Genomic DNA, 12,781 nt, shown 5'->3' with positions numbered 1-12,781 from the left:
CCCCCTGTATGGCTAATTTAAGCCTTCTGATTGTGACTTCCTCAGTGAGTTACCTTGTCTTGACGGCTTCCAAGTAGTATGTATTTTCCCTGGGGTGCTGCAGACCAGAGGTGGAAACCTGCTGCTAAACACAAAGAGAGAAAATGGCAAGAAATCGCTTTACAGCTGCAAGCTTCAGAGCTCTCCTTTCTTGAGTAGGTGAAAAAGGAAACTTCTGAACTGCCTGTCACATCCTCTCACTGGTAATAGACGTCACCTGGAAAGGGGACAGCACAGAGCTCGTCTCTGCAAAGAAACAATGGAAGAAAAGTGCCACAGAATGTGCTTGTTCAACAGCATTGCTTAGCAGAAGCCAGATTTTTTGTATCAAAGGAAATTCTGCTATTTTTAAATTGTTTTTCATGCAGAAATGTTGAAAATGAAGCCTTTGAAATTTCTTGCCTTCTGACAACTTGCGGGGAGGATGGTCTATCAGTCTATTAAAAGACTTTATATTATTGTATTATTATACTGAATTCCAGTATCTATTCTGTTATACCATCCAATATCTCATCTGTATGCGCACAGCACGTAGACACATGAGCAGAGTAGAGGGAGGGGTTGGACACTGACTGTTGACCTCTCTTTCACTACAAGCATCTGGAGACATCAAATAAAACTGATGGGAGCAGTTTGGAAGCAAGGAAAATGCTGTGAGTTTTCACTCAAGTGGAAGCTGAACTGTAGATCATCCTGCAAAGGGGCATCACAGGTGTCAAAGGTTTACAAGGGATTGAAAGGAAAATAGTCAATTAATGAAAGAAGTTCCTACTAGAGCTGCTAAAGACAGAGCAATCACATCTCCCTCACAGTCACATGAGCTGGATGGGTTTTAAAATATTAGACTATTAGTATCTCATGGATTTATCTTGCTCTTACATTCCATTTGCTTTCAGCTCCTGATAGAAGTGATGTGCTAGGACTGCTGGACAATCACGTGACTTGGCAGAGCAGTTGTACCTTCCATGGGGCTGCAATTTATGGCTCAGATGTGTACTGAGCAAATGAGGATCTCTGTGCAAACTCTCCAGTGATTCTACCTTGATGGACATGTTCCACTTACAAGTAGTCCAAAAATTTATAAAGAAGTCAGAAACTGGCTGGAGAACACATGGAGCAGTGTGAGAAGAAGATGAAACCCTCTGGTATCTGATTTCTTTCTAAATCACAGATAACAATTTCATAATTATTCATGCAGATTTATCCCAAGCAGTAGGTTTCTTTACTTTTCTAAATGTGATGAAGAAAATGAGGATTTTTCTTTGCCTGGATTCAATGAGGATTATAGAGATGAGACAAGCCTGTTGCTCTAGGTCATAGCTTGATATGCAACCTCGTCTCATCTATGGAAACATGAACAGCTTCCTGCCTGAGCTGGGCAGAACAACAAATGTAGCATGTGAAATTCTTTAGGAGCACAGTTTTACTGTGCAGGCACCCAGAGCATGAGTACAGGGCACTAATAGGCCCTTAAGATCTTCCATTTTCATTAACTGTAGGCTAGCTCAATATATGACAGATTAAAACAAAAGAACAAGCAGTTATGGGCAATCCCACTTTTTGAGAGCTGGAAGAACAGTGTTTCTGGAACAGCATGATTTAAAAAGCACTAAGCATCTTCTCTGCCATTCTGGCTGTACCGAGCTGCTGCATGCTTACACAAAGAGGAAAGAAACAGTTCCTTGATTAAAAAGATTTTTTTTTTCCCAGCTCAGAGCTATTAGAGGCAGTGACAAGCTTCTGTCCTTCAAAATATTCAGTATAACTTGAAAATAATGAGACTCAAGGATCAGCACTAATTGTATTAATATTTGCTCAGCAGATTAGCCCTGAAGAGCTGATAATTCATGGGCTCTTTGTTCACTGTGGTTTAGTGCCCATGGATTCCCTCTCTGAAAGTGTCTTGGTACAGCAGTTCTGTCTTTTGAGGTCAGCGTGATGAGCTGTGCGTGGGTGGTTTTAGACATGAATCACATGCAAAAGGCTGATTCTCTTTTTCTTTTCTTCTTTTTTTTCCACTGACATACTAGGCAGCTTTTAGAAAAACAGCCTTCCAAATTCCCAGGTTTCTTTTTCAACTGAAAAACAGCACAAAGTGTTGTACTCATGGATTGTTCTCTCTCATCCACTGCGGGTTTATGCACGACAAAGGTACCTGCTTTGTGCAGACATGCCCCTTATGGCAGGGTTAAGGCCAAATGACAGTGGCAATGCTGCACCTACCACGTTAGATACTTTAGCAAATGCACTTTGAAATCCATGCTGCTGCAATTTCTTGAAATCAGCTGAATTTAGGAACAATCAGGCGAACTGAACTCAGATCCCTGCAGTACGCTTTAGCAGTAACCTATGTGAACTCTTGCCTGGAGATCTGGTTTTGTGACATTGGAGCTGTTGTTCATTTTCCCTGGCTCTATGATTCAACATAGCATGAGGTATTGCTAAGTCCTGCCATATAATTGTCCCAGACAGGGGCAGGAGCATCATGCCATCATCCTGGTGGTAGTGGCATCATTGCTTTAACAGGCCTACTGCAATTCAGGTCCCTGTCTCTGATATTAGCATCTCTTAAGTCAAAACCTGTGTAATTTTTTCTTCATTACATAGGGAAAATTTGTGTTGAGTGGTTTCAGAAAACAGGTATCTGTTTCTTCCAGGAGTGGGAGCCTTTTGGGATTTTTGATTATCTCTCACCTGCCAGCAGTGGTGACTTGGTTAAGTGGACTGGCCTCCTAGAGCCTCTGGTCCCTTCCTGCTAAGTTACACCAGTGTATATTGTTGAATTATTACCGTAATGACTTTATTTGGGGTCCAAACTAACATTGTTTTTCCTTTTTTTCTGTGGTGCTTATGCTTTCATTATTTAAATAGGAGTCCTCTAACTTAAATTTAGGTCTGTTTGCAAGTATAGTGACCCTGGGGTCATGAGCACTAGTCCTGAAAGCTATCTGTATTTGTGGATGAGGGAAAAGTAATGATTACTGAAGTGAAGATAAAATGTATGTTCAGCTGGCACTGTTGTTACCCTGTCATAGGCACAAACCTCTTCAGACCTACACTGCTGGTCTAGCAAGACTTTTGCCTGTGCCAGTGAATGTGAGTTAGGAGCTGGGAGGAAAGCCAGTAACTCCTGTGTCATGAGGACTATGTCTCCAGACAGAGAAGATGAGAGTTGAGATGCCATGTGAATATAATTTCTGCTAATTTGTGTCCCACTCTTTAAAATATATAACAAGTGCATGGTCCATTTTCAGAGTAGTAAAGTATCCTGTGCATTATCTGTGACTATACTTTATTAAAATTGAAAAAAGTAATCTCAATTGGAAACAATCTGATGTGAACCTACCTGTCCTTGTCTTGAACCTGCTTGAGCCATTAATGGAAATCGCAGCCAATACTCGAGGAGTGAACTGCTAGCGAAAGCAAAAAAAGGGAATGAAGAACCACCTGCCAGACAAGTACAGTCCCACTGTGACAGATAAACCTTCTTGCACTTCTGAGGGGCCAGGTCCGTGCTTATCAGATGAGGCAGTCATTCACTGTGCAAATTCAAGATATCAAGCAAAATACCTTTGTGTCAGTCACACAGTCTGATGCATTTTCTTGGCAGTGGCAAGAAGCTTTGTGCATGTGGTGAGCAATTAAATATCAGCTGACAAGTGCCAGCTCAGTCACTTGATAGTGTGAGCCTGTGCTCCTAGACTTGCACTTCGATGTAAAAGAAATAGCTGCTACAAATCAGGTGAGTTCCTGGAAAGAAAAAAAAAAAAAGAACCGTGAAGAACTTGGATACCTGCATTTCTCTATTTCAGCTTCCTGTGCTACTGAGCAGTTCTCCATAGGAAGCTCTGGGAAAGGAGACAAGAAAAAAACACTTTGGAAGAAGAGAAGATCAGCAGCAAAGAACACATGGAAAAAGGTTTGTTGAAGTTTCAGACATACTTGATTTGTACTTTAGGAACTGAGCTGAGTGAGTCCAAATCAAAGCTGACCTTTGGTTCTTCATTCATTTGCTTTTACATCTTCTGTTAGGGAGGGAGTTGCTGGCATTGTCCTGAGAAGCACCCCTCCTGCTTTTTGGTGCTCTCAGCTTCCCTGCCTGGGTGACTTATCAGTGCTGCTGAATCTTAGCAGTATTTGTATTTGGAGCTCATGTCCCATTAGGCCCACAGAAGAGGCTTGGGAAGGTTTTTGGTCCGGGTTACTTTCTATTTTGAGAAGCTCAAATCACTCTGCTCAGTGACTCTTAAGAAAGCAGGTAGAAGACACACACGTTCTTTTCATATTTGACTTCAGTGCAGGTACCCATCTGTTACACTGGCTTTGGGAACATGGAATGTTTAGTAGCTCTAAGGGAGCTGTGCATTCTGGAAAGAGAGGTTTACTTCTCTATTTTTAGCATCCTCTTTAAGGCAGTGTTTTTTGATCTGAAGCATTTCAGTGTCTAGTGTCCCTTCCTTATTGATGAGCTGCCAGTCTCATTGCTTGGAGCAATGCTTGGATAAACCTCCACTGTCATACTAGCTGCTTTTATAGCTGTTAACCTTGGGGCACTTTCCAAATTTCTGTCATAAAGTATAATGCATCAGCACAAGGTATCAAATATGCTGTTGCATGGCAAGAGATTCACTTGACTGTAAGGCTAGAGACAGGTATTCAGAAGCAAAGCAGTTACTGATGTCAACTGAGTTGAGGTGGAAGATGGGGAACTTCGTGTGTGTGTGTGTGTGTCAGCTTGGTTTCTCACAAGAGGCAGTGGGCATTTTGGGAATGCAGGGCCACACCGCAGAGAGGAAAGGTGAAACTGAAGACTTGCAGGACGCAAGTGTCATCTTGAATAATGGTCCTGATGGTTGTATCTCTGCCTTCCTAAACACAACTAGCTCAGCCAACCAGAAACAGAGAATAAAGCCATTGAAGGCAGTTATCACAGAGAGGTGGAAGAGCTCTACCTTCCTTTAGCCAAGCCTGTGACATTGATCCCTCTCACTTTGAGAAGCTGAATTATAATGTGCTTCATGGTATGCTGTGTGTTGGCTGCTAGGAAACTCAGAACGAAGCCTTAGCTTTGCTCTGTGTCCTTCAGCAAGTCACAAGAGTGGATTATTATGTCTCATTTTGAGCAGCTAAATTACTGAGCACTGCGGAACACAAGGATGTTGGGAGGGCAACATCACTAGGTTTTGTGCCTCAGATAGCTGTACTTCAGTATGGATATTCAAAGATTCTAAGTTTAATTCAAGTTAGTACAGCCTCTGAGATTTGATAGTGGGTAAAATGACAGTTGTAGGAATGGAAAGCATAGGTACTTGAAAAAGATCGTTAGGTATCAAATTCTCATTTGAAAATTATACATTTTTTGGCAAATAACATATCTTTTTTTATTAAAGGAATGTTGTTAGGACTCATCCTGATGTTATATTTAGCTTTTAAATTAAGTGGGTTCTGAGATCTTTCGCTGAGTGGGCCAAGCCTCTTGTCTACAGCACAGTGGCAGTAAGTGCTTTGTGAAGAGCTTCAGGATCTGTGGACTAGTGTTTGTGTAGTGCCCAGGAGGGGCTCTGGAACTTCAGGCCCCTTGGGGTGAAATAGTTAGCTGCTTTTAAGCTAAGTCATGGTTTGCAACCTGTCTTCCATCTTTCACCTTCTAAAGTGGAGAAGTTGTGAGGAAGCTTTTAGCGCTTGTATGTGCAAATACTTAAACGTTTGGGCGCAGAGACTTAAAGTTCTTTGTGTGGTTTCAAGTACTGTGTAACTTTCTGTTTCAGGAAAGAGAGGCTGTCAGGAAAATGGATCTATTCAGTTTACTGAGTAAAAAATGTCCTAGAGGTGAGATGAAGAGAATAGGCATCTAGAGGGCATGCATCTTCTTTCCACCTTGAAATTGTGGCTGTCAGGCAGGGGAATGACTTTTTTTCAGTCGTAGTTCTGCAGCAACTGTTGGGTACTTGGAGCAGGTTTGTGTATATACAGACCATGCACTGAGTGGTGGCAGAGGGGTAGGAATAAGGTGAAAGCCTCTTGGTGCCTGTAGCTGGTTGTGAAGCACTGCAAAGTTGTTGAGATGTGCCCCTCCACGCACTGCATGACACTGGCAGCAGGACAGCTTTTTCAGAAGAAAAGGAGGCACTTGTTCAATAAGCGTGCTTCTGAAACTGTAGGGGATAATGTCACGAACTCCCTGTGTTTTTTACCTCATGGATCCAGGGTATTACTGAGGCTCACAGCTGCACCCCACTGGGAATAAGAGGTGTACCATCACACTGGACATGGTGTATCACTGGCTGATGGGTCTGAGGTGTTTCAGCTGGAGCATAGTCACTGGTTTCCTTTTCTGACTGGCATGTATTAGGCTGGAGAAAAGTGTGAAGAGAAAACTTTCGGATACCTTCTAACATACAAAGAACTTTTTAAGCTGTCAGAAAGCCACTAGGTATAAATGCTTGTATTCTTTGGACTACATGTCAATTCTGACCAGAGCATAGGAAGTATGAGCTGTCCTTGTGTTTTTCCTTGAACCCAGTTGCTTGCATCCAGCTTGGCTGTTGGAGGCTATAGCACTAGGGGGCAAGTACGACCAGAGTGAGACTGAAACTTTCATAGGCTTGCCCTGTACCCTGGGTGTAAATACATGTTGCATAGTGCAGAAAGAACCAAAATGTGGCTCCAAGTCAGCCTCTGTCCTTAGGGATCAAGGATGTCATCTTTTTAAAGACTTACCATGCTACTAAAATGATGCTGCCCTGGATGCAACTGGATCTTGTGTTCTAAGCAAGAAATAAACATGTATAGTCAAGTGAGCTGCCTTTGGGAAATGTTGCTCAAGAGTTACATTCTTCTGGCTGCAGTTTTGCTCTTTTTTCATTCTGAGGATCTTGTACCAACACAGATGATACTGAGTCAGTACAATTAGGACAGAAAGAACTTTAAGCCTCAGTGAGGAGCGCAAGTCCACCCCAGACAAGGAGTGTCAGAAGATATGGAAGTGCCCTGAATCGGTCCTGCATGTGGAGCACCAAAGAGTAATTGAACTTGTTTTCCAGATAACCCTTCAGAAGAAGCAGTTGCTGGAGCTTGCATTCATTGCCCATCAGTAAAAGGCTTCAGAAGGAAAGATGCAGGCATAAATGAAATAATTCTCACAGCACATTTGGACTGGGTTCTATGCTCTGCACCCAGCAGCCTTTGCTTCTCTTACCTGGTCCCTGAGGAACAGGTAAGTGTGAACCTCACATTAGCAAAATGCTGCATCAGCTGTACTCTTTGGAATGAGATTTGGAGAAAGCTACAGCTAAGACAATGCAACACCTGGTTAATTTAAGATACAGCAGAAGAATCCCAGCTTTCAGCATACAAAAGGACAGCTCACAAGGCTCCTCGTTCCCTGCTTTTCACCCAGGTCCTCGTTGGGAAGATCACACTGCTGTGCTGCCAGTGCTGAGAGGAAGCAGATGACGGTCTCATTCATTTCCCAGCTGCATCACTCCCCTCCGTTCAGGCCATTACAGCTGGGGAAGGAAGTGTCCTCCTGCTGTTTTCTTCCCTAACTTCCACCCCCTTTACAAATGATGTTCTTGTACCACCTTGCTCTCTCACTGTTTTTACAGAAGTGATAGAAGTGTAACTCCAGGTACTTACACTAATACATTCTATTTGCAAGGCCATAAATCACTGTAATAAATCAGTATGACTAGCACTGTTTTAATATGAGCAAATATTGGAAATTTAAGGCCCCATCTACTTTTTGTTGCTTTCAGTGGGGGGAATTGTAGTAGTGCTATTTATTTATAGTATCTCTAAATAACATGATTTAACTCACTCATGTGCATTCTTTCACAGATTTTGTCTGCTTAGACACACACAAGAACCAACACCACTGCCCATGTTCATAGAATCATAGAATAACCAGGTTGGAAGAGACCCAGCGGATCATCGAGTCCAACCATTCCTATCAAACCGTTACCGTCCCAAGAGCAGGATGGTGCGAGGTTGGCTGTAGGGAACCAACGCTGCGGGCTCAACGATGCTCTGGTCCAGCCCAGTCGCATCGAGAACCCCCCCAGCAGAGCCTTTTGCAGCTCCAGCACTCTAATCCGAGGACTGGAGGCTCACCAATTGCTCCGGCAGGATAAAATAAAACCAAAAACCACCCGCCAAGCTAAAGCCGGTGACCCCGAAGATGCCAGTCGCTATGCGAGTGAGCTCAGCACAACAGCTCCTGGTGCGATTTCTCACCGGGTTGAGAGAGAACCATCAAAAAGCCAAAAAACCACAAAGGGAACGAACCAACCCCAACGTTCTGGGTCTCCTGCCTGGCTCCGAGGGTAGAAAATCAAATTCCTGGAGGAGCCCCAGCACCTTGCTGCCTTCCAGCTCTGTCTGTCACCTTAAAGAGGGGAGTTGAGCCAATTGTCTTTTCTTAGCCCACCCAGAACTGGTCCCACCAGCCCATCTTGGGGACCTTCCAACACCTTTGGGGTGTGCGGTTCCAAAAACTGAAAACACCACGAGAAAAATATCAGCAACTTTGAACTTATTCTGAAAAAGAATCACTTGTGTATGACACAGATTGGGATGCCAGTGATGAGCCTCCATCATACCCCTAAGGGCTTTTTCCCTAGGCTTTCACACAGGCTACTCTTCACACTGGAGTCATTGCCACCTTGATATTGCTGGCAAGCCATCTGGAATGGCTTCTGTCTTTCCCTGCTCTGTACCTCCCTCGGGCTGTACTAGCAGGCACTCACTTGACTTGGCTTTCTAACCTCCTGCTCTGTAGCAGTCCCAGTGGGGAAGGACTCAGCTCCCCTCTGCACAGGCCCATACTTCACAGCTGAAGCACTGCTGCATCTCCAGCGGGGCTAAGGAAGTATGTGCTCTTCCCCACTAGCCCACCCCACAGCAATACCCTGCACAGCTCAGCTGCTGGAGGCTCGCAGAGACCTGCACCCTAGATTTTGCTGGGACAGCAAATCTCCTCCATCCCAAGCTGAGGACTTCTTTCCCGTACTCTCTTGCTCTCACAGGGTGTGGAGAGCTGCCTCAGTCTTGTAAATCCCCTTTTCCCTGACAGAGGATTGAGGCAGGGGAGAAAGCTCACAGCCAAGCCTTATTAGAAGACCTTTTATTCATTAAGCTGCCTCTATTAGGAGAATCAAGCTCTTACCATGCACAGTAGATAACCAGCCTTGCGTCCTTCTACCACACGGTGGCAGAAAAGCCAAAGATCATTGCAAGGTGCTTTTGGAATACCTGCAGCAAACAGGGAAAGCACCTACCTCTGGATCTGCTGGTGAAAAGTGCCTCACCTCTTACATGGGCTAACCCAGACCCCACTAGGAACCTGTCCCGATCAAAAGAAAGTGGGCAGGAGGGGCTGTGCTACCTGTCAGCTACTCTATGGCTTTTCCACAGGAAGGACACCGCTTAATTTCTCCATGCAGGAGATCTCACATCATAGAATCACCAGATTAGAAAAGACCTCCTGGATCATTGAGTCCAATCATGACACAGCCCAAACATCACACAAGACCCCTACTAGTCCCCATGCAGTCCACTGATCACAAGGGCCTGAAGAAAGAACTCCAGTATTTCAGAACGTGAGGCAGCTCTAAATTCGGTGGCACAGGATCGTGAGCCACCTCGCAGGACTAGACCTGCTTTGGGCAGATAACTGACCTCCAGACCTCCCTTCCACCCTGAATTACTCCATGGACCAACCAGTTCCAGGACACAGACAAGATGTTAGAAGTCTTCAGTGTTTGACCACTTAGAGGTGGCCTCGTGACCTCCTTGCTTGGACAGAGCTTTGTAATTTGTAGTTTTCCTTCTGCATCACTTTTGCTCTGCAACAATGCAGTTGCCTCAGCAACTTTTCTTTTCTCCTCACACAGCCATGTTATTTCTGCAATACATCCTAAACCGCAGGCTTTGCTGGGCAGGGAAGACAATCCAGGACTCGCAGCACAACTGCTGGCTTCTTATCATAGCAGTGGTTAAATTGCAGTTTCTTCTCCTTCTCCACAATTGTCTGAGATGAGTTCTACAGAAGAATGAAGAGGCATCAGCATTTGTATTTAAACTGAATCACGTCAGTCAGGTCTCTACTAAGATTTGGCAACACGAAGCAGCTATGAACTAGTATCTTTTAGCTCACCTGTCAGATCACATTGAGGCTGAGGCAGAGACCAGCTTTCCTGCAGAACAGCTCAAGCAGATATCAAAAGTCCAGGGCTCAAATTAAAATGGGCTCCTGAGCCCATGGGCAGGGTGTGGAGGGGAAGCCCCAGGTGAGGCTGCTGAGGGCCATTAAGGCCTATTAGTGCCCTCAGAGCTCTGACAGTCATTGATCAAATTGTCTGCAAGACCATATGCTGCAGGGAGGGTCTTGACTCACAGACAGTTTTTAACAGATCAGTGTTTTTACAGTCACCGTTTCAAACATAAAATTACCCCCAGCTGGTGCAAGTTAAGATTTTCTCTTGATTAATAGCGGTGATTAGCTGCTCTCTACCTGCTGAAATGATCCGCCTAAAGCTAAGGTTACGCAATATCAGAATTGCATATTTGGTACTCGGTTTAGCTCATGCAGTTTTGAATGATTTCAGTATTATAGGCATCTGAAAGTGTGCTGCTTCTCAAAAAATAAAATAGAAAATATTTTTTTTAATTCTTTACCTTTGAAAGTTCAAAACAGAGGAGGAGTCAGGTGCAATGAATTCCTTTTCCTCCTAGACAAACTATAGTAAATCCATCAGTGCTTCTTCTCCTGTAGCACCTAGACATCAGTGACAGCTAAGGAGGGCTATATCAGACCTCTGAAAAAGTCTGGTGGGGGAGTTAAAATACTACAGGTAGGTCCTGCCTGCCTCAAATGCATCTTTCTCAGTGTGGTACCTGCGGCAGGTGGCGCTCCCTGTCTACAAATACGACAGCTGCTCCCTGGGTGCAAGCTGAAAACCAAACACTGAGAAAAAGTGTCTTTGCCAGCTCTCAGCTGGGAGAAATAAGGGCAGGATTAGTGATGAGTATTGGACACTTAAAGCCTTGTGGAAAGGGAAGTGAGAAAGGTAACTTCAGGCATTTTTTCTGTTCTGACAGTCTGGGGGTTTGACAAGTGCAGCCACCTGGATCAGTTGGGCTGTCTCCTGTAAACTGAAAGGACCTCTTAATTCTGCTGAAAAAAGAAAGGAATTAGTGCTCTAGAAAATAAATAAGAAATGAGGCTAAACATGGGATCATTGTACTGACATTAGCAATTATCACCCTAAATAGGAGTGATATCTTTAGATTAACCACATCACAGCTAGCAACAAAAAAGTGTAGGAGAAATTGAGTTCTTTTGTTGAGGGACAGGAAATTCATACATGAAACATGCAATTTTGCACAAATACATCCAGCTGACTTTCTAGCACTTCTCCAGCTTGCAGAGAAGTTTGTGTTCTGAGGGCTGTGATGGGCAGCATCAGGGTCATCTAGTCTGAGCTTCTGCATATACAGGCTGCAATTTTTTTTACGAGAAGTCAAGTTATATCTTGGAGATGTATTCCAAACAATGACGATCTGTGAGCTCACCCAAGCAAGACCTTTCGATGTAAAATCCCCTTATTGGTAATGAATGGCACCTTCCCTAAAATTAGCAAATTTCTGCTTCTAGCTGTTAAATCTTGCTAAGCCTTTTATAAACACACATTTCAAGGCCTCCTTTCCAGGTCTCCTGTTTTATAAGTAACTCAATAATCCAACTAGCTCTCTATTAATTTTTTTAAATAAACTAAAACCAAGCAGTTTCTCACATTTAACCTTAAAGACTTAAAGTTCCTTTATTCGGATTCCTTTGAACTCTCAAAATATTCCAGATACTCCTGCAACAAATGTGTACAAAAGAACTGGACTTCTGCTCAAGTATGTAGGATCCTATTTTCCCCCATCTTTACTAGATATTCTCCCTCCCTTTACTTCATCCCTTTGCTTGGAAGAAGAAACACCAGATAGATGGATGTGACTTACTCCTCCAGAGCCAGGAACAGGAGCCCCACTGCAGAACTGAAGCTGCTGCTTGTGGTTTTCCATTGCCTGCACCATGATTGTTCCTCAAATCACAAAGGCTGCCACCAACTTGGGTCTTCTACATCCTAAGGAAAAAGACATTCAAAACAAAGTTATAAAGAGAAATGGGCCTTTGTTGGCACTCAGGAAGACAGGAAAAAAGAAGTGGTGAGTGAGGAGGGAGAAGGTGAACTTAATCTACAACAGCTTCTGAGTGTGAAGATGACTATGTGTGCCACCAGCACATTTCATGTTCATATCTCTGATGCTAGGCTATTTGTGAGATTTCTCTACTATGAATTAAGAACAAGGAGTTACAAATTGTGCTTTCATTCAGACACATTTGGAGAAATCCTAGCATAGAGTCACTTAAAAGAAAAAAACTAAAGCAAGTGACCTGACAGAAAATAAAACTAAAGCTGAGAACTCTCTACATTTGAAAAAACTTGACAACACTGGGCCAAATTTACCACTGTGACAAGCATCACAATTGTCCTAAAGTGGATGTACTCCTATCAGAGCCAAAATTTGCTTTATCCACTCTTTATGATTTAAATTGTTGACGATACCAGTAGGGCAGTACTTAGCATGTCTTCTTTTCAAGCATGTACTTTTCATTAAGTAACTTTTTTTTTAGACAAAGAAATTGTCACGGAAAGATGAGAGGCTGTGCCTGATGAAATACTGACTGTCC

At 43.5% G+C, this 12,781-nt stretch overlaps 1 long non-coding RNA gene across 1 annotated transcript; it reads left to right on the top strand.

Moving 5' to 3' along the window:
• Positions 1 to 3,849: 3,849 nt before the first annotated feature.
• On the top strand, positions 3,850 to 7,763 carry LOC138726334 (uncharacterized). The gene is made up of 3 exons (XR_011338429.1): positions 3,850 to 3,958; positions 7,083 to 7,255; positions 7,439 to 7,763. It is a non-coding gene; the product is annotated as an uncharacterized lncRNA (long non-coding RNA).
• The last annotated feature ends 5,018 nt before the right edge of the window (positions 7,764 to 12,781 follow it).

This window comes from Phaenicophaeus curvirostris, chromosome 13, assembly GCF_032191515.1.
Source record: "Phaenicophaeus curvirostris isolate KB17595 chromosome 13, BPBGC_Pcur_1.0, whole genome shotgun sequence".
Lineage (NCBI taxonomy): Eukaryota > Metazoa > Chordata > Aves > Cuculiformes > Cuculidae > Phaenicophaeus > Phaenicophaeus curvirostris.
Note: the sequence above shows the minus strand (reverse complement) of the source record. Positions and strands in the feature narration are given on the sequence as shown.